Source organism: Silene latifolia, chromosome 9, assembly GCF_048544455.1.
Source record: "Silene latifolia isolate original U9 population chromosome 9, ASM4854445v1, whole genome shotgun sequence".
Taxonomy (NCBI): Eukaryota; Viridiplantae; Streptophyta; class Magnoliopsida; order Caryophyllales; family Caryophyllaceae; genus Silene; species Silene latifolia.
In genome coordinates this window covers 159,604,741-159,627,576 of record NC_133534.1, presented here as the reverse complement: position 1 = coordinate 159,627,576, position 22,836 = coordinate 159,604,741, and the positions used below count along the sequence as shown (strand labels likewise).

Sequence of the window (22,836 nt, the reverse complement as noted above, 5' to 3'; positions counted from 1 at the left end):
TGCAAGCATATGTTTCATGTAATTCAAATTCGCTTACTCAGCTAAGCACACAATTTTCCAACAAATTTTGACATGTGAAGCACATAATTCATGCTATTAACCTTGAACATTAAGATAAGTACTCATGTTTAACAATAGTTTCTAAAATTTTACATACCAGGTCAAATTATTACTACTCACAAGCCACGGTGGAGAAGGAAATTATCATGGCGGTTACATATGTTCGACAAATTTGAGTCCTATATACTTAGCAAGTTTACTAACTCATCAGCTAGTTCCATATTCAAAGCACATAACTTACATCATTAAACTTAAAGGTTCAGGTAGGTACACACATTTCATCAATGGTGTCCTCAATTTTAACATATGGTCTGAGATTGTAGTTTCTTATAAACCATAATTGCGAAAGTTTAGCATGTGGACACATTTACCCAGCAACTCGCATATCCTAGCGTGCTTCTAATGGTCGTTCCATTCACATTGCTAGTCACATGTCACTAATTCAAGAGAATGAACAATTTATGACAATTCAATATCACCCTTCACTTATTATGTAAAAACAACTCAATTAAAATTTTTCAGACGGTCTTTACAGCTGTGAAAATTTCGGCATATATTCATCAACCATCGTTTCCATTAGCATATTGAAGTTCAATTCATGCTTATACTGTCAATTACAACATAAATTTTCAGTTATAAATCACGAAATTCCACTTAAGGCACTTTTAAGACGGAGTTTTAAGGCAACTTTCTATGGGTAAAATCATCAAAATCTATCCTCCAACATGATATAAACAATACTTGAGGCTCAATTCTACTATCTAATCATCATAAAACAATCAAAAAAATCGATTTTAATTTGGAAACCCTAGAAATTTCGGGCTCACTATAGCAAATTTTTAATCTAATTTACAGCATATAATCACCAACAAACATGTAAAGAAGACATGTGAATCAAGTTTCAACAATTAAAAACATCAACTTGGTCATTATAATCGAAAATTTCAGATTATTATTACCCTATTTTAACACATTCAAGCAATAATCATGTACATAAGGAAGAATAACATACCTTGATTGATGAACAAGGTAGAGAAACGAAATCAAACTAAGAAATTAGCCCCCAAGATTCACTACTAACCCAAAGAATGAGAGGATATGAGAGGAAATAAGGAATTTTAGAGTGATTAGGTGTAAGAGTGTCGAATTATAGAGGAATAAGGAGTAGAAATAGGAAGGTTAGGGGTTTTAAGAAAACCCGTAGAAATCACTGTACAGTAACCTACTCGATCGAGTGCCTGGGGTACTCGATCGAGTACCACCCTACTCGATCGAGTAGGAGCTGAATCGTCGAGTAAATGCAGGAATTTTCCCACATCCCGACGTCATAGCTTCCTAATTAGATCGAGTGAGGTCTACTCGGTCAAGTAAGCACTCGCACTCGGTCAAGTATAGTTAAGTACTCGATCGAAAACACGAAGTAACTTAAAGATTCCTGCAAAAACAACACCACTTGTCGATTCCAACTAAGTTCGGAATTCGACACTAGTTATCGCATTCAATCACGTTTTATAACCATTGTCATACAAAATACAACTCTTCAACAACTAAGAGACATATCACGTTACGTTATTCAAATTACTCAACTCGGTCTACCTGTCACCGAGTTATGTACAAACCTAGCCGTGCCATTTTATTACACTTACTTACTTACTTACTTTACATGTTATTACCAAACTCGTGTTTACATCAAATTGAAACGTATAATTAACATTAATTCATTCTTTTACATATTACTTAAATGCATACTTTTCAACACAACTTAATCTACCATGTTTCACATTCTATCATAAGCAATTTATTTTGTATAAATCAACTATTACGCAACGGAAAAATTTCAACTGAATAGCAAAACATAAACACATTACCACATACTTGATTCGGGTCAGTACTCATCTACACTATAATTATCATTATAGTCATTGCGGTAGGATCTACAAGTTCACTTACAACTTCCGTCATTATAAATTTTATGACAAACACCTACGTGTTTGCTATTCCTATTACACATTCAAATTCACACTTCCACGCATCTCCATGACGTGTAATCTCGTCACATAACTCCTAGCTATCCTATAAGCTCATTAATCATCCAACGAGCTTCAATAATCTCGTCAATAATTACCATACTCGGCCCAAACATTCTATCACACCTCTATCAATTCTAACAAAACTTAACCGGAGGTAGCTCCGGTACAATTAACATACATAACACGCATAGACACACGGACTCCACATTCCCATCCCATGTGACTGGCTTAAGTATCATGGGGCCAAGATTTTGAAATGAGGGCGCCTACTCACCCAAAATCTAGCCGGGGCTCCCATTACACATACACCAGGTTCATTTTATTAGACTCTCTACATTCGTTATGTTCATTTGTTACAGGTCCCAAAATCGTTGCTCTGATACCACTTTGTAACACCCCGATATTCAGAGGAGCCTTAACTAGGCCTTCCTTAGCATATAAGGGCGTTACCATCTCGGTTGCCCGAGGTAAGTAATTATCAAACGTCAATAAAAGAACTGTTAAGTTGTGTTACATGTGATTTAAACCAAAATACAATACAATGCTACAACTCAAGGACTACTCGCTATAACCATCATAACTCGTGAAGACTCATCCCCGCCCGGAAATCAGCTATCAACATCATCAACACCTGCTAAGACCGACTGCTCACCATAAGGGATCACGGCAGACACATAACAAACAAACAACCACACAAGGTCAGTACTGAGACAAGACAAGACAGCTACAAACAACAATACAAACAATGACACTAGTACCAACTGCAAACACAACAATCCAACCAAACTCACCGACATCGTCCTTTGGACCGATCCCGCGATGGGGACCGCAGGCGTTCCCACCTAAGCCCCGCTCATCGTACGAGCGATAACCCTGCTCATTAATGTGCACATCCCCTCCCGTGGCGGGTTCCACGAAGGGCGAAACTAGGGCGTGAAGTCACTCCCGCAAGTGACCCCACTCAGCCGAGAACGCATCTCGAGAATAATCAACAACGACCACCACCACAGTCACAACACAACCAAATACTATAACAAACAAGCACAACACAACCACAACAACCGACACACTAGACCGTCAACAGAAACTGAGTAGGCGAACCTACCTTTAAGCAACCGCAACCAATCCACGCTGACAGACAACACATCCAGCGACCAAGCAAAGCCTATTACCACCATACAAACATCTATTACCAACAAGCAAACCCTAACCATAGAGACGAAGGCACGGATGATGATTATGACATACCTATTAGGGAGAGACAAGGCAAAAGACCGCTACCCGACTCAAGAGACGCTCTCCTAAGGCTCAAGAATCTTCAAAAGGCATCCATGGAGGTTTTGAGGTGAAGGGAAGGGAAAGAGGCGGCTGAAGGATAGGAGGAAAGTGGCGAAAGTGATTTGCGGATTTAACAAAACGCGATATAAAACCCCCGCTGGAAACTGGGCACTCGATCGAGTACCCAACATACTCGATCGAGTAACCCCCTACTCGATCGAGTAACCTAGCTACTCGATCGAGTAGCCTCTACTCTATCGAGTACCACTCTTTCAACTCAACTCCAGATGACCTCGGCACTTAACTCTAAGGCTATTCTCGTTCCCGAGGTCAGTCAACGATGGTCAAAGGGTCCCTAAAAGGACGGGTATTACAGTTTCACTTTGGGAGTTTGTTTTTGTTTTTGTTTTTCCCCCAATTTCTTGTGGCATTTGACATTTGAGAACACTTTCTTTGCCATTTCTTTTTGATTTTTGGCATTTCAATACTTGACAATTTTTTTTGCATTTCTTTTTGAACATTTTCAAAGTCACCCCAATTAGTAACGAGGGTGCCTTGTATTTGAAGCTTAGGAGTCTATTTTTGCTCCTCTTTTCTTTTGATGCATTTTTGCAAACTTTCTTTCACTTTTCATTTCATTGAACTCAAATTGATTTCTTTTTGTGCCCATTCCCTTTGATGACAAAAATGTGGTAGAACATGGATGATGGTTGTATGCATGGTTTCAAGGGTCACCTTGGAATAAACGGTAGCCAAGGAGTTATCACACCACAAGGTACTCTTGACTAGGCCTTAATCCATGGGTCAAAAGATACTAGCATGACACATCCTAGGGTGTTTTACAAGTATTCTACAAGCAAAGTCTTAAGAATAAAAAGCATCTACTAGGGCCTATATACACTTGTCAAGCTTCCCAAGTAGACGGTTTCGCAAAATTTTTCTAACATGCAAACTACATGCCATGATGCAACTACCATATAAACATCCTAATGCATATGATTCTACCAACTAATATGACAAACAATCTAAATGCAAGTCCTAAGTTCACATTGTTGTACCACATAAATCAAAATGAAGCCACATAGTCATTAACATAAAGAGGAAAAAGGAGATTGGAAAGATCATACCATGCGGTCTTCAATATCCTCATGTCTCGGATGTGGCGTAGTCAATCAATGTGAACAAGGATAAAACAAACACAATATATACAAGACAATATATACAAAGGAAATGAACTTGTTTTTGGGTTTTCAATTTTTTTCAATTTTTATGATTTTTGAAATAATAGTTAAATGTTAGAATTCCCATCCCCACACTAATATGGGCATTGTCCTCAATGGCCAAAATGATGGAAATTATGCAAAGATGATGCATGATTTCTACACTAAATGCAATTCTACACTAAGTTACACTACATGATGCATGGTTTTTGTTATGACGGAGAGGATAATTTAGATTACCTCCCGTTGCGTATGCATTAACTTCCCCAAACCGAGTGAGACACTATTGCTAATGTCCAAGGATGGGTATAGTTCATGCATACACTATGCTTATGCATGAAACTAGTTTATCATTTTGGATTTTACAAATGGGAACAATAAAATAAGAACACCTCAATGGTACCGAGGTGTGAGTCCTTTGATGTTGCTAGGACTACTCCAACAATGATCAAAATGAAATAAAATACAAAGAGACAAGACACAAACCATGGGAGTGTAGGAGTCTCCAAGGCTTGCTAGTCTTCCATCATGCTATCATCATCACCACTTCCCTCATGAGAAGTGGTCATATTGCCACTTTCCTTGTCATTTGCTTTTTCACTTTCTTCCTCATCTTCCTCTTCACCATCCCTTTCTTCTTCACTTGCTTCTTCCTCAATATTATCATCAACTTCTTCATCATTTCCAACAACCTCATTGTCTCCCACCACGTCCCTAGATGCACCCGGAAATAAGACTTCTCTATCAGCCCAACTAGGCAAAGGACAAGATGGATCAAGGAGTCCTTGCCTAGCTAGATGTAGGAGGGGTGGATATTGAGCCAAATACGCATTTTTCCGATCTTCATGGGCTTTCTTGTGCATTGCTTGCATGAGGAGAGTCACATAGTCATTCCCAATTTCAATTCCTTCCGGTTTGAACTCTTCATACTCAAAGGGGTAAGGTGGTATGACAATGGAAGAGGAGGGAGCTTCAAGATCACCCTTTTGTTGTTGAATGATATACTCGGCTTCTTCGGAAAGGGGAAGTAGATAATTGGTCCGGTGGACGCTTAGGCGACAAATCTTCGAGGGCAAGGTGAACGATCTAGCTTCACTAGTTAACTATCCATATTTAGTGTCAAGGGGGTTATGAGCAACCCACTTGAACTTGTGAATCATAATATGCATATCAATAAGATGGCCACCTTCTTTTGCTTTGTACTTCTTATCCTCATTGAAATTAGGATCAAAGTGCTTGGCTAGGAGTGTGACTAGGCCGCCATTGACAATAACGGTTGTGCCCTTCTTCCCATTATCAACATTAAGCCATCTTTCTACCAAGAGCCTCAAAGAATTGTAAGGCTTGGTATGAATTCTTCCGATATTCAAAGCCGATTCAAGGAGAATAAAGTCAAGTCTTGTGAAATGATTGGTGTCTTTCCTAGCAATTATGGTATTTCCCACAACCTTGTGCCATACTCTTATGCCCGGATGATGGCCCAAAAGAGCACGACATGCATGAAAATCCTCAAATTTCTTCCCGGAGATTGCCTCCCAAAGAGGCTCGGGGTCATACTTTCCATAATGCTTAAGATAACTTGATTCATCACTAAGACCCAAAATTTCACCCAATTCCGTAAAGGTAATGCGTCTACTAACATTAGCTAGACGAAACTCGAGATTTTCTCTATTCTCAACTTTGGTGACTTTTAAAGAACTTAAGAATTCCAAGACAAGGGAGGGGTATGTCAATTCCTTTGTTTCAAACAATTTCTCCAACCCCATGGCTTTGAAAAAGGCTTTTGTTTGTTCAAGAACACCCAATTTTTCCAAGGCATCTTTACATATGAATTTGGTGGATTGAATAGATTTCATAGCAAACTTGACAAACGTATTTCTATGGGTATCGGAAATAAAAGTTACCTCCGGATAATGCAAAAGTTGATTAATTACTGGAGTAGAAGGTGCTGATGGTCCCATAGAAGGTTGTTGTTGTTGTTGCACTTCCAAGTTTGGTGTTGCCACCACCATAGCCAAAGCTTTCTTTGTTTGAAGAGCCTTTTGCCTTTGTGAGAGTGCCTTAGCCTTTGGTGCCTTTGTTGCCTTTGTTGCACCCTTAGTCCTTGCCATTGATGAGCTTAACCAAGAAAAGAGTGAAAAATCTTCAATTTGTAGGATGCCCAAATCGATTTGAAGGTAAAAGGCTTTGCCTTTATGAAAACAAAAATCGACTCAAAGGTTGAAGATTTTGTTCTGGGTTTTGGTTTTTGTTGAAGAAGGAGTGATTAATTTGTGGTTGGAAGGGTGGTTTGATTTGTTTTTGTTGAATGTTGTTGAGGGTTTTTGTTTTTATGATGGAGGGGATGAGGGTTTTGATGTTGTGGGTAGTGTTTATGAATGAATGAATGAATGAAGGTGGGAGGGGTTTTAAAGAGGCCGAAAATTTCAAAACTGCAGGGGCAATCTGTGCGGATTAGGCTCAATCCGTGCGGATTCTGGTTCTTCTACCTTTGCAAAAGCTCGCCTAAAGACGGGCGGATTTGGTACAATCCGCTCGGATTTGCTGAACACGGGACGGGCGGATTTCTCCAAAGACGGACGGATTTCTGTCCAGAGAAATTTGCTTGTTTTTCTCAGTTGCAAAGACGGGCGTCTTTTTCCCAGGACGGACGGATTCTGCAGGACGGGCGGATTTTCGGTGAATCCGCTCGGATTCTTTAACGATCAAGAAAATTTCAAAATTCAGCTCGATTCAGACGGGCGTCTTTTTCGGGGGACGCTCGGATTGCATAAGACGGGCGGATTCTTGGGAATCCGCTCGGATTCTTCTTCTGTGTACACGGATTCAGTTCCACCCGTGCACAGCGCTTTCCCTTTATCATTCTTCCATTCTTTCTTTCAAGTCTTGTGTTCTTCTTTGTGGGGGCACTACTAAGGCATGGATAGCCTAGGCAATTGCCATCCCCACACTAAGGTAAAGCACTACACATCAATTGAAATTGTTAGTCCCTCCCTCACTTCTCTCTTTCATGACAATTATTTTGATCAAAGTAAATAAAAATCCAAAGATGACAAAAATGCAATACAAGAATTGAAATGTAAGTTAGGGAGTTAGAAATATTTACAAGTGGTGGTTTAGGGAGGACTCCACCAAACTCTCATTCTTGATGAGATGTCAAGGGGGCATGTTCAAGGTGTTGTTGATGTTGCTCAACACCTTGAAAAAGTAATCAAAAGCTTGTTCATTATTATGGTAGAGGTCCTCAATAGACCGTGGCCCTTGTTGTTGATCATGATCGATGGCATGCCCAATGTAGGGATTAAAAATCCCTTCAAACTCGTCGTCCCAAAGACCACAAACTTCATTGAGTTGATCATTGAAAATCTCTTGCTTAGATGGACACAACTCTCCCAATTTCTTCTCTTGGCCAATGAGGCCATCCTCTTCTTCCTTGGTTGATTTTGATGAGCTTTGCAAGCTCTCCTTGTCATAATTCACTTGCTCTTTGAATGGAGCATCTTCAACTTTCTTCCTCCATTGGAGTTCCGATTTCTTCCTTTCATCTTTTCGGCTATAATGATCAATCATGAAACACGGCTCATGCAAACGAGGAGCTCTCATAGTCTTGTCAAGATTAAAGGTTATGCTTTCATCTCCCACTTCTAGAGTGAGCTCTCCATGTTTCACATCAATCACCGCACCGGCGGTGTGTAGGAAAGCTCTTCCTAGGATGATTGGAATGTTGGAATTTTCGTCCATATCAACAATGACAAAGTCCACCGGGATGAAAAACTTCCCAATTCGCACGGGGACATCTTCCCATATCCCTAACGGTGTCTTCGTCGATCTATCGGCCATTTGGAGTGTGATGTTGGTGCATTTAAGCTCTCCCATCCCCAACCTTTTACTTACCGAGTACGGCATGACACTCACACTAGCCCGTAGATCACATAAGGCTTTGTTGATCGTTGTGTCGCCAATGGTACACCGTATTGAGAAGCTTCCCGGATCCTTTAACTTTGGAGGTGAACTCCCTTGAAGTATTGCACTACTAACCTTAGTGAAGGCGATAGTCTCAAGTTTCCGGATCGACTTCTTCTTTGTGAGGATATCTTTCATATACTTCGCATAGGCCGGAACGTGATTGATTAATTCCGTGAAAGGAATTGAGACTTCTAAATTCTTCACAATTTCCATGAACTTTGCAAGTTGATCATCAAATTTGGGCTTGACTTGACGACTTGGAAAAGGAAGTCTAATCACAATGGGCTCCTTCTCTTTGGCCTTGTCTTCACTTTTCTTTGAACTTTCTTCTTTTGTTGATTCTCCATCTTTGAAGTTTTGCACAATTTCTTCCTTTTCACTAGCTTCCACAACTTCATCCTCAACTTGCTTCTTCGGTGCTCCATACCTTGTACCACTTCTCAAGTGAATGGCACTAACCGTTTCATGTCTAGGGGGATTACTTTGAGGTGGTAATTGCCCCTTTTGTCTTTGTGAGCTTGAAGATGCTAGTTGAGTCAATTGTGTTTCCAACATCTTGGTGTGAGCTAGAATGTTGTTGATGGTGGTTTCCTTTGCTTGGCTATCTTTTTGCATTTGGGTGAAAAATTCTTGTTGATTCTTTTGCATTTGGAGGACCGCTTTTTGGACATCAAAACCTTGGTCATTTTGGTGATTGTATGGATTTTGATTTTGGTAACCTTGGTTTTGATTGTAAAAGGGTCTTTGATTTTGGTTTCTCATGGGTGGTGGAGTGTATGTTGTTTGAGGGTTTTGAACATTTTGGCTTTTGTATGAGAGATTTGGATGGAACTTGGTGTTCTCATTGTAAAAATTGGAATAAGGGGTACCACTCTTGTAAGCTTGGAAAGCATTAACTTGTTCGGTTGTTCCCCTACACTCACTTGGGTCATGACCCAAAGTTCCACAATTCTCACATATCCCACATGGGATTGATGAGGATGCCGTCATGGCATTGACATGATGCTTCGAGGATTTTGAGTTTTCCTCAAGTCTAGCCATAGCTTGTTCAAACTTCAAGTTGATTGTGTCAATGTGAGCACTAAGTTGAGCACCCAATTGAGTAACGGAGTCCACTTCATGCTTTCCTCCTCTAGTAGCCTTGCGAGGTCTACTATATTGTGAGTTATGGACCGCCATTTCCTCAATCTTGTTCCATGTTTGATTGTCATCAACTTCGGTGAACATTCCATTTGATCCCATATTGAGAATGTTCCTAGAATCTTCATATAAACCATTCCAAAATTGTTGCACCAAAAACCATTCGCTAAGTCCATGGTGAGGACATGAGCGACAAATACCTTTAAACCGCTCCCAAGCTTCATACAAAGACTCTTCATCCCTTTGCTTAAAACCCGTAATTTGAGCTCTTAGCATGTTGGTCTTTCCCGGTGGGTAGAATTTTTTGTAGAAAGCTAGAGCCAACTTCTTCCAAGAATCTATTCCAAGGGTGGCCTTATCAAGGCCCTTCAACCATTGCTTTGCGGTGCCGATTAAGGAAAAAGGAAATAAGACCCATCTAATTTGGTCTTGAGTCACGCCCGTTTGAGAGATAGCATCACAATAATCGCAAAAGGTTTCCATATGAGAATGAGGATCCTCACTAGGCATCCCCCCAAATTGGCTCCTCTCAACTAGTTGGATGAAGGCGGACTTGGCAATAAAATTTCCGGTGAGATGTTGCGGTGTAGGAGTACCATTTGGTAGATTATCCTCGGTGGGTACGGAGTGTGACGAGAATTTTGGCATTGTAGGTGGATTTTGTGGGGTATTGTGTAATGGGTTTTCTTGTCCTTCTATTGCGAAAGGATTGACAAACTCACTAGTGGGTTGAACAACTTCACCAACACCTCTCAAATTCCTCCTAACAAGTCTCCTATTGTTCGTCAAGGTTCTTTCGATTTCACGGTCAAAAGGTAACAAATCACTTTGTAACCTTCTAGACATGCAAAATATCAAACAACTCAAAAACAATTAGAACAAACCTTGAGGAGTGTTACTTCCTCAAGGTGAAGAAAGACACAACTAATAACAATAAGAAGAAATCTAAGTCAAACAAACACCGTCCCCGGCAACGGCGCCATTTTTGATCGGTCCGTTTCGTATTCACAAATAAATAGATGTGGTCGTTGGTCACGGTCGAATCAAAACACAATTTATAGCTTAACAAGCAACTCTACAATTAGTAAAGAGGCAAGTAAAGGTCGGATCCCAAGGGACGGGAGTTGAAATGAGATTTCTATTGTAACTAGCGGTGTCTAAGGGGTGTCACAAATTGGGTTGATGTAGAAGGTTACTAAACTAGAATAACAATGAAAATAAACAAGCAAGATGAATAAAAAGGGGTGTAAACAATTGATTAAAGGCACTAGGGTGTCATGGGATCATAGGGGAATCATGGGATATGATCATACAAACATGTTCTCAAATTATAAGCAAGCAATTATTGTTGTGATGGATTGAGTTGGGTTATATCTTACAATCCTAGGAAAGTTTGGGTCCCCGGAGCCGAATCGATTAGATTGTACAACACCTACAAGTCGACTTAATCTTCCCTACTCAACAACATGCATGGTCTAATGAGACTCGAGTTGGGTTATGTCTTACAAGTCTCATTGAAAAGATAGGAGATGATAGTAAATGCAAGGATTCATAGGCTTAGCATTTCATCAAGTATAACATGTGCATGAGTTGAGATCAAAACAAGCAAGCAAATAAAGCATGAAAGCATATTAATTTAAGCATGAATCATTCCCCATGTTGGTTTCCCCTAATCACCCATTAACCCTAGCTAAGAGACTACTCACTCATTATCATGTTGATCATGCTAGCAAGGTTGTCAATCATACTAACAACATGAGGAATAAATGAAAGTAATTAACAATAATTAAAAAGGGATTAAGAGATTATACCTACTAATGATTCCAATAATAAAGCAAGAATAATAGAAGTACTTGAATGCTAGATTGAGAGGTTGTCAATCTCCCAATAATAACCCAAATAATCTTCAATTACCCAAAATAAAGGATGAACAAAAGAGAGATTAAAGAACTAAAACTTGGATTAAAACTTGATTAATACTTGATTACAATATTGAAGAGAGTTTTGATTGATATTAACTACACTAATTATTGATAAGAAGAACATGCTCCTCTAATTAGCCTAATGGGGTATTTATAGTGAAAATTAGGGAGGATGCATTAGGGTTAACTAAGGGCTAAACTAGTAATTACACTTTTTAAGTTGAGCAAGGAGGACCCGGTATTTTCTGAGAGAAGGGCTTCTCTTTTCGTAGCTTGAAGAAGGCAATCCGTCTTTGTGAAGAAATCCGGGCGGAATAAGGTCGGGACGGCCGGATTTGGCGATGGAATCCGAGCGGATTCAGGGAATCCGGACGGATTGTTGAGGGGAATCCGAGCGGATTCGGCAAGGGACGCTCGGATTGTGCGAACGGACGGATTCGGCAATCCGCTTGGATTGTTAGTCAACCATAGTAACTTCTTCTTTTCTTCCCTTTTCTTCATAAATTCCTTGGGGATTTCCTTGGGGACTCAAGGATCTTTCCTCAACATTGCTCTTCTACTATGATATGTACAAAGGCCTTCTAATCTTGTCTCTCCTTGATGCTTGGTCATTGGATTCGATCAATTTAGTCTTGTTTTGCCATGAAAATGCAAGATTCTTACTCCTTTCCTACCAAGGGATCAAAATCTCAAAGAATATGCAAAACAAAGAACTAAAGATAAGAAATGACCCAAATAAGCACTAAAAAGCAGGAAACAAGGCTAATTCGGGGGCTAAATATGCGCCAATTATGGTCACATCAAGACTCCACTTTTCGAAACCATGGTGCGGTATGGTTCGCACTAGCTTCTTAAATCGAGTCCATGCCTCGTGAAAGTTCTCGTCAGGCCCTTGTTTGAAGCTCGTTATCTGAGCTCTAATGGCAATAGTCCTCGATGCAGAAAAGTACTTCTTATAGAACGCTAAAGCCAATGAATTCCAATCAGTTATGGCGTGAGCAGCTCGGTCCAAATCCCTATACCACTACCTCGCAGCATCGCGGAGTGAGAAGATGAACAAGGTTTCTTTTATCGATCGGTATTTGTCACGCCAAAGCACTGGGGGTATGGGAGCGACGATAATCAATAAAAGTCTCCATGTGCTTATTTGCATCCTCGTTTGCGGCCCCACCGAATCGATTCTTCTCAACCATATTAAGGTAAGAAGGTTTGGCTCGAATTTCCGAGCTTCCCCGTGTAGCTCGAACCCTTTGTAAAGATCCTGTTGTGGGTTCGGAATGACTGGCAATGGTCGCTTCTTCGGCCATTTCGGGAAAGTCTGGAAAAATAACGGTTTCAAGCGATGAATTAGAAAGCTGGAGAAGACGGTGGGTTGTCCTCGAACGAGTTCGTTCTCGTAAAAGTTGGAACGAGAACTAGACTCTTCCTCTAACTGTTGATCTTGAAACAATCTCCTCTTTACGTGCAGAGATCTTTCAATCTCAGGATCGAATGGTAGTAGTGGACCACCTTGCGACCTGCGCATAAGAAGAAACTACAACAGAAAATAAGAATAGTCTAAGGAACGGGTGTCAAGGACTAAAAATAAAACAACTAATAATTTGAACAATTGTCTGTAATACTCCGTATTTATATGTCTTGGGGTACTCTATCGAGTAGCCCTTACTCTGTCGAGTAAGGGCAAGTTGCGTTATAAAATAGTTTCTGACCTGTTGGGTACTCGATCGAGTAGCTGGGGTACTCGATCGAGTAAGGGGGTACTCGATCGAGTACCTTGGGTACTCGATCGAGTGTCCGGTTTTACGGGGAGTTTTTCTCGGGTTTTGTTAATTATGCGATTATGGTATTTAAACATAATCGTCATTGTTTTAAATCACTTTTGCAAAACCTAAAACCCTGTTTAAGAGAGAAAGCAGCCACTTCATCTTCCTAATCGCATTCTTAGCAATTCCCGGAGTTCAGACGGTCAGTTCGTGTCGTAGTTCATATCGTTGAGTTCCTTGCGTCGAGGGTAAGCTTTTAATATAATTTTTATAATGCTTTGTTAAGATTAGTTAAACCCTAATTTAGGGATTGGGGGTTTTTATGAGTAGTATGTGATGTGTAGTCTTTATGTGTGATGTGTTAGGAGGAGGATTCGTAGAAGAGGCGTTTTGATACAGCTGTAGATACCGTCTGCTTGTTGTGCTTTCCAGGTAGGATTTCCTACTCAGTATTAGTCCCATAATGGGATATTGGTGATGTGCTGTAGTTAGTTGTTTGATGTGATGATTGTACTGTGTTTGTGGTTGTGATTGATGTTGATGGTTCTCGAGATGCGTTCTCGGTGATTGGGGTCACTTGCGGGGAGTGACTTCACGCCCTAGTTTCGCCCTTCGTGGAACCCGCCACGGAAGGGGATGTGCACATTAATGGGACGGGGTTATCGCTCGTATGATGAACGGGCTTAGGTGGGAAGTCTGCGGTCCCCCATGCTGTGGCGGGTCCAAAGTGGACGATCGTATTGAGATGATGGGAGTTGGTGGTGTGTGTGTGTGTGTGTGTGACAGTTCATTTGTCCGTTTGTCTTATTATTGTTATCTATATTGATTGTGTGATTAGTATCGACCCGGTGTTGTTTTGTAAACTGCGGTGATCCATTCGGGGATGGTGAGCAGATCTTGAGCAGGTATTGAGATGAAATCTTGGGATATTTGGGATGCCACGACATGACGATAGGAGTCTTCCTTTGTAGCCTTAGTTTATTTACCTTTCAGTTAGAAAGTCATTTGAGAATATTGTATCGTACTTTGGTTTGGTTTTGAGGATTGTATTTATTCATTAAACTATTTATAATAAACGTTGTTTCTGTTTTGTCTATTTGATTATCATACCTCGGGCGACCGAGATGGTGATGTCTTCATACCCGAGTGGTCCTGGTAAGGCACTTGGAGTATGGGGTGTTACAAATGGTATCAGAGCGACGATCCCGAAACTTGTAACCAATGAACTTAATGAACATAGGGAGTCAATTAAAATGAACCCGGGGTAAAAGTTGCAGGAGCTAGTGCAAAGGCTTGGGAGACGTCCTAAAGTCGCGGGGGTCGCCCTACAACTTTGAACCGGTCACAGGGGGGAAGTGTTTGTCGTATGTGTGTTTGGTTAACTTGTTTACAAATGTGATGGATGTGTTGATTGTTGGATGTTCGAATTGGAAGTTGAGGAGATGAAAGAAAAGTGATGTTATATATATAGAAATTGTTGATGAAATGATAGCATGTTGAATGTTTTACAACGTGGCAATTAATAGCATGATTGTTATGATATAATGTGATTTATAAAGTTAGCATGTTAGTATATGACGTAATATGCGGGTAGCTCTTACGTATTAGTGGTACTCGATCGAGTGGGGACCGACTCGATCGGGTTGGTTTTTAGCGATTTTGAGTCAGAATCGAGTTTTGGCACTCGATCGAGTAACTAGGGGTACTCGATCGAGTAGGGGGTCACTCGATCGAGTAGCCTAGATACTCGATCGAGTAGGTAAGAGATCAGAAGGTCTGTTTGGTTCTGGAGTTTGGGTACTCGATCGAGTACGTGGGGCACTCGATCGAGTAGCCCGTTACTCGATCGAGTGTGTTTGGGAACTCGATCGAGTGGGTTCTGGGCATCGTGTGTGCGTGTTTTGAGGTTTAGAACGTGTGTTTACGTTTACCCCTTTCTTATATAGTTTCAAGATGCCGCCCAAGAGAACTGCTTTGTACGCGAGAGCTGAGCTTATGACCGTGGATGACATCGTTAAGATGTTAGAGCACCGGGACGCTCTTATCGAGACCCCGAAGAGAGTGAATGAGGACAAGGATAAGAGTAAGGAGAAGGAGGTTGATCATTCAAAAATCAGCCTCTATATTGCGAGGTTTAACCCGAAAGAATACAAGGGGGTTGGGGAGCCTAATCTGCTTGATAGTTGGCTGAGAGAGATGGAGAACATCTTAGACTTGGTTCATTGTCCTGATGAGATGAGGGTGGAACAGGCTACGTTCTATCTGAGGGAGGCAGCAGGCAAGTGGTGGGATTCAGTGAAGGTGAGTGCTAAGGAGATATACACCAACCAAGGCTTACCTGCTATACCTTGGGAGGAGTTCCGTAGAAATTTGTGAGGAAGGAGTTAAACGGAGCATGTGAGGAGTAAGTTGAGGGAAGAGTTTGATAAGTTTAAGATGATCACGAGATGTCCGTAGCCGAGTACTACGGACGGTTCAATGAGAAGTCCAGGTATGTTGAAGATATGGGTTTGAGTGAGGAGAACCTGGCATTGAGGTTTGAGAGAGGGTTGACTACCACGATTATGGATAAGTTACCTGTGGGAATCCTTACCGATGTTAAGGAAGCTTATGAGAGGGCCGGAAGAGCCGAGAGGTCGGTGGAGATGGCTCGGGAGAGGTCGGGTGGTGAGAAGAGGAAGTCCGAGAGCGAGGGTGGTGGCCAATCGAATCACAAGAAAGGCAACCACAATCAATCTAAGGGATTTTCTTCTGGGTCCGGGTTTAGTCTTTGGGGCTTCCTTTGGGCGTGGCCGTGGGAGTGTGAGTAATAGTTGGGGAGTGACTGCTTTGGTTGTGGTGGCGTAGGCCACAAGAGACATGAGTGCACGAGCGCACCGGGATCTTTTCGAGAGACCGCACAGAGCTTCGCGAGCAAAGACCGGGCCTGGATCATGGCCAAACCGGGGAAGTCGAGTTGCAGTGGAGGCAACCGCAACGGCGGTAATTCTTATCGAAGACACCGACGAACAACAACAACAATCAAGGGTCGGGTGCTAAGCCGACCGCATCGCCAAGATCTTGTCCGGGGAGGTGGGCGGAAGACCGTGGCAAGTTATTCATGATGGAGAAGAAAGCGGTGAGGAAGATGCGCATGTTATCACCGGTACATTCCTTGTTAATGGTATTCCTACGTTTGTTTTGTTTGATTCGGGCTTCTCGTCGTTTGTGTCTTCGAGTCATGTAAAACAGTTGGGTTTGAGAGTATATGAGTCTGTTAGTGAGCAAGTTTTCATACCTTCGGGTGAGTCTGTATCGTGTGGGAGGTTGTTTAGAGATGTATCTTTGATAGTTGGGCAAGTCGATTTCCCTGTAGACTTGTTAGAGTTCCCTTTTAATGGTTTTGAGATGATAGTTGGGATGGATTAGTTAGGAAAGTATAAAGCTAAGATAGACTGTCATCAAAAGAAAGTGTCCTTAAGAGGTCCAAAGGGTGTTAGTGTGTCTTACCGTGGGTTTCTAGTCAAACCCAAAGTTAAGTTGATTAATTGTCACCTTGAAGTCTTATCCGAGGAAGGGATGTCCGTTGATCTTGTGTCATGTGAGAGATGACCGGATAGAGAGTCCGACGGTTGATGAGATACCAGTGGTGGGAGAGTTTGCGAGATGTTTTTCGGAGGAGATTAGGGGTTGCCACCGAAGAGAGAGATAGATTTCACCGTAGAGTTGAAGCCAGGGACGGGGCCAATCTCTAAGGCACCGTACCGTATGGGTCCTAAGGAGATGGAGGAGCTTAGAAAGCAGTTGGATCATCTGATAGAGAAGGGATACATTATACCAAGTGTATCGCCTTGGGGAGCACCAGTTCTGTTCGTGAAAAAGAAAGATGGGAGTTTGAGGCTGTGCATAGATTACAGGGAGCTGAACCGTGTGACGATAAAGAACATGTATCCTTTGCCAAGGATAGATGACCTGTTTGATCAGTTGAGTGGTTCAACAGTCTTTTCTAAGATTGATTTGAGGTCGGGGTACCATCAGGTGAAGATTAGAGAGGTGGACATACCGAAGACAGCTTTCACGTCAAGTTATGGCCATTATGAGTATGTGGTGATGCCGTTTGGGTTGTCTAATGCGCCGGCAGTGTTTATGGATTTGATGAATAGAATCTTCAGACAGTTCTTGGACCAGTTTGTAGTAGTGTTTATCGATGACATCTTAGTCTACTCTAAGACTAAGGAGGAGCATGAGGAGCATCTGAGGATCGTGTTGCAGACTTTGAGGGATCATGAGTTGTATGCTAAGCTGTCCAAGTGTGAGTTCTGGTTAGAGAAAGTTGCTTTTCTGGGGCATGTAATCTCTAAAGATGGGGTAGCTGTGGATCCGGCGAAGATTGAAGCAGTGACAAAGTGGGAAGCACCAAAGAATGTTGCTGATGTTAGGAGTTTCTTGGGTTTAGCTGGATATTACAGACGGTTCGTGAAAGATTTCTCCAAGATAGCTAGACCGATGACAGCGTTGATGAGGAAAGAGAACAGGTTTCGTTGGGATGAGAGTTGTGAGACGGCGTTCCAAACATTAAAGGAGCGTTTGACCACGGCTCTGTCCTCGCATTACTGAAGGGAGCGAGAATTTCGAGGTTTATATAGATGCCTCGAAGAATGGGTTGGGATGTGTGTTGATGCAGAATGGTAAAGTGATTGCCTATGCTTCTAGGCAATTGAAGCCTTATGAGGAGAACTACCCTACTCATGATCTGGAGTTGGGTGCAGTGGTGTTTGCTCTCAAGATTTGGAGGCATTACCTTTATGGAGCAATATTTAAGGTATTTTCTGATCACAAGAGTCTTAAGTACATCTTCACGCAGAAGGAGTTGAACATGAGACAGAGGAGGTGGATGGAGTTGATTGGCGACTACGACATGGAAATCATCTACCATGAAGGGAAGGCCAACGTTGTATGGCGATGCTTTGAGTAGGAAGAGTGTACATTCCTTGTGTACGGCTCTATCTTTGATGAGGCTGAGGGATGAGGTAGCGAGCTTTGGGATACATATGATGCGGAAAGGAGATGCCATGGGTGATATGACAAGACATCTGGAGTTTTATGATGATATTCGGGATAAGCAGGCTTTGGATCCTAAGATAGTGGAGTGGAGAGCTGGAGTAGAGAAAGGGACAGTGTCCCGGTTTTCTATTCATACAAATGGTAGTTTGAGGTTTGATGGTAGGTGGTGTGTTCCTAATGATGAGGAGTTGAAAAAGACGATCATGACGAAGCGCGCATTGCACACCATATTCGGTTCATCCGGTGGAGACAAGCTGTACAAGGATTTGAAGAAAACGTTTTGGTGGCCTGGGATGAAGAAAGAGACAATTTGAGTTTGTGTCCCGTTGTTTGACATGCCAGAGAGTAAAAGGGGAACAGAGAAGACCACAAGGTAAGATTCAGTCTTTAGAGGTGCCTGAGTGGAAGTGGGAATCCATTTCCATGGATTTCATTGTAGGGTTGCCTAAGAGTCAACAAGGTAACAACATGATTTGGGTGATAGTGGATCGTCTGACCAAGTCAGCTCACTTTGTTCCAATGAAAGATACATGGACTAAGGCACAATTGGCTATAGCCTATCGAAAGAACGTGCTTAAGTTACATGGAGTCCCTAAGGACATAGTGTCTGACAGAGATGCGAGGTTTATATCGAGGTTTTGGAAGGAGTTGCAGGAATCGTTGGGAACAGCTTTGAAGATGAGTACAGCATTTCATCCTGCGACGGATGGGCGGATCGAGAGAACAATCAAGACTCTTGAGGATATGTTGCGAGCTTGTGTGATGGATTTTGGTGGTAGGCGGGAGCGAGAGGTTGGACTTGATAGAGTTTTCTTACAACAACGGCTACCACACCAAAGTATTGGTATAGCACCGTTTGAGGCTTTGTATGGGAGGAGATGTAGGAGTCCAATCTGTTGGGACGATAGTCGAGGCAAAGTGGTTTTAGGACCAGAGATGGTGCATGAGATGGTGGAACAGATTAAGATGATCAGGGAACGGATGAGAGCAGCCCAGGATCGACAAAAGAGTTATGCAGATCTACATCGTCGGAACATAGAGTTTCAAGTTGGGGACAAGGTTCTTCTGAAAGTGTCTCCGATGCGTGGAGTTATGAGATTTGGGAAGAAAGGCGAGTTAAGTCAGAAGTTGATAGGACCTTATGAGATCTTAGAGCGAGTTGGGGAAGTTGCTTATCGTTTGGCTTTACCAGCTGCGTTGGAGAGAGTGCATAATGTGTTTCATGTATCGCAGCTGCGGAAGTATGTGAGTGACCCGTCACATGTGTTGGAGGCAGAGAGCTTAGAGCTAGATGAGTCTTTATCATATCTGGAGGTGCCTAAGCAGATTCTAGACCGAAAGGTTAGAAAGACCAGGAGTGGTGAGACAGTTTTGCTTAAGATCCTTTGGTCTAACCACGAGACTGAGGAAGCTACATGGGAGGCAGAGGATATCATGAAAGAGCGTTACCCTTTCCTTTTTGATCAGGTATGTATGGTTAGGAGGACGTAACCTTGTTTCTTTTAGGGGGGTAGGAGATGATCGCGAGCAGTTTTTAAGAGTTTTGTACACCCTTTTATATGTTGTGTCGGGATGTTTGTCGGGATAAGTTGGGTTAGTATCATGTTTTATGTTCGGTTGCTGAGTCGGGAATGTTGGGGGAGTACCTTTGTTTAGTAGTGGTTTGAACTTCGGGGACGAAGTTCCTTTTAAGGAGGGAAGACTGTAATACTCCGTATTTATATGTCTTGGGGTACTCTATCGAGTAGCCCTTACTCTGTCGAGTAAGGGCAAGTTACGTTATAAAATAGTTTCTGACCTGTTGGGTACTCGATCGAGTAGCTGGGGTACTCGATCGAGTAAGGGGGTACTCGATAGGTACTCGATCGAGTGTCCGGTTTTCGGGGAGTTTTTCTCGGGTTTTGTTAATTATGCGATTAAGGTATTTAAACATAATCGTCATTGTTTTAAATCACTTTTGCAAAACCTAAAACCCTGTTTAAGAGAGAAAGCAGCCACTTCATCTTCCTAATCGCATTCTTAGCAATTCCCGGAGTTCAGACGGTCAGTTCGTGTCGTAGTTCGTATCGTTGAGTTCCTTGCGTCGAGGGTAAGCTTTTAATATAATTTTTATAATGCTTTGTTAAGATTAGTTAAACCCTAATTTAGGGATTGGGGGTTTTTATGAGTAGTATGTGATGTGTAGTCTTTATGTGTGATGTGTTAGGAGAAGGATTCGTAGAAGAGGCGTTTTGATACAGCTGTAGATACCGTCTGCTTGTTGTGCTTTCCAGGTAGGATTTCCTACTCAGTATTAGTCCCATAATGGGATATTGGTGATGTGCTGTAGTTAGTTGTTTGATGTGATGATTGTACTGTGTTTGTGGTTGTGATTGCTGTTGATGGTTCTCGAGATGCGTTCTCGGCTGAGTGGGGTCACTTGCGGGAGTGACTTCACGCCCTAGTTTCGCCCTTCGTGGAACCCGCCACGGAAGGGGATGTGCACATTAATGGGACAGGGTTATCGCTCGTATGATGAGCGGGGCTTAGGTGGGAACGGCTGCGGTCCCCCACTGGCAGGGCTGGTCCAGTGGACAGTCAGTATTGAGATGATGGGAGTTGGTGGTGTGTGTGTGTGTGTGTGACAGTTCAGCTGTCCGTTTGTCTTATTATTGTTATCTATATTGATTGTGTGATTAGTGCGACCCGGTGTTGTTTTGTAAACCTGCGGTGATCCATTCGGGGATGGTGAGCAGATCTTGAGCAGGTATTGAGATGAGTACTGGGATAGCTGGGATGCCACGACATGACGATAGGAGTCTTCCGCTGTAGCCTTAGTTTATTTACCTTTCAGTTAGACAGTCATTTGAGAATATTGTATCGTACTTTGGTTTGGTTTTGAGGATTGTATTTATTCATTAAACTATTTATAATAAACGTTGTTTCTGTTTTGTCTATTTGATTATCATACCTCGGGCGACCGAGATGGTGATGTCTTCATACCTGAGTGGTCCTGGTAAGGCACTTGGAGTATGGGGGTGTTACATTGTCTCCCCGGCAACGGCGCCAAAATTTGACACGGCTATCGCAACCCTATCAAAGATAAAACCTAACGGTCTCAACTAAAATGTAGCAGAGGCAGTCGAGTATCGAATCCACAGGGAGGTAACGTAACTATAGTTGTCTATTTCTAATCCTATGGTAACAATTGGGGGTTTGTTTGAAATTGGTTCTAAACTACGAAGTCTGAAGGGAAGAAAAATAAGGCAAAAAGTAACAAAGCAATAAAATATGATTAAACTATCAAGAAGAGAGGGACATGTCGGGATTTCGGTTCACTACGGTAGTCCAATAACTCAGCTGTAAATGATTCAAACGAACTAATTCGAGACGGATGTTAAAAGGTCCTTTCGGTCCACTTTCTATCCTAAAATACCACTAACTTAACTTTCGTCCTTATTAGGGTAGTCTACTGTTTATAGCAGGCTTATTTAGTCCAATCTTTCGATCCAGGATTAATTTTAGCCAGTTTAATGGGTGACTTTGAAGCGTGCACTCAACTAGGTCGGGAATTACAGTTAAATTGCTATAGTGACAGAGTCTCGTGATTAATTCGTCTAATTCATCTACTAAATTGTCATCTTTCTACCGTAGATTCCCTAATCCCAACATGAAGGGAGTTTAGCTACTCATATCGGTGATTAAACTAACAGCAACCAAACTACCAGCAGTGAACATTATAAATAAACTAAAACTTGCAATAATGAAAATTAGGGCAAAGGAAAACAAGAACACAAATGAGAAATTAAAGCAAACAGATGACTATTATTAATAAAGAGAGAGGAAGGATTACAATCAGTGCGAATCCGGCGTAAAGAACAACTGAATCCGAGCAATAATAACCCAAAGTAAAGTAACAGTAGGGAAAGGCAAAAGCAACGTACTAAGGTTACAGTAGAAGGTTTGATAGTATATGAGATAGTAAAAAAGAGATGCTAATAACCTAGTAAATCATAGGTTAAATAGCCAAACAAACAAAGAGTTTGTGCGGAAATAAATAAAACACGGACTGATTAAAAGCCCATAATGTCGAAACCACTCGATCGAGTGGATTAAACCACTCGATCGACCAAATTCTCAGCAAAAGTCACTCGATCGACCAATGGGTTACTCGATCGAGGACTTGGTCTTGTGCAGCTTACTCGATCGACTGAGGAACAGCTCGATCGACCATCAGGGGGTGTAGAAACCACTCGATCGACTGGTAAACAGCTCGATCGAGTGACTATGTCTTCATTTCAGCTTACGTCTTCACCCAAGTGTCTCGTAATGCGTGCCGCGACGCTTCCAAATGCAGCGTCTCACTCTGGGACAATCCCGTCTCCTCTAAATGCATGCAAAAAGGACAAAAAGGAGTGTGGTTCCACTACTTTCG

General features: G+C 41.9%; 1 non-coding gene across 1 annotated transcript; it reads left to right on the top strand.

Moving 5' to 3' along the window:
• The first annotated feature begins 9,863 nt into the window (after positions 1 to 9,863).
• Positions 9,864 to 9,970, top strand: LOC141603079 (small nucleolar RNA R71). The gene has a single exon (XR_012524975.1). It is a non-coding gene; the product is annotated as a small nucleolar RNA R71 (small nucleolar RNA).
• Positions 9,971 to 22,836: the final 12,866 nt, after the last annotated feature.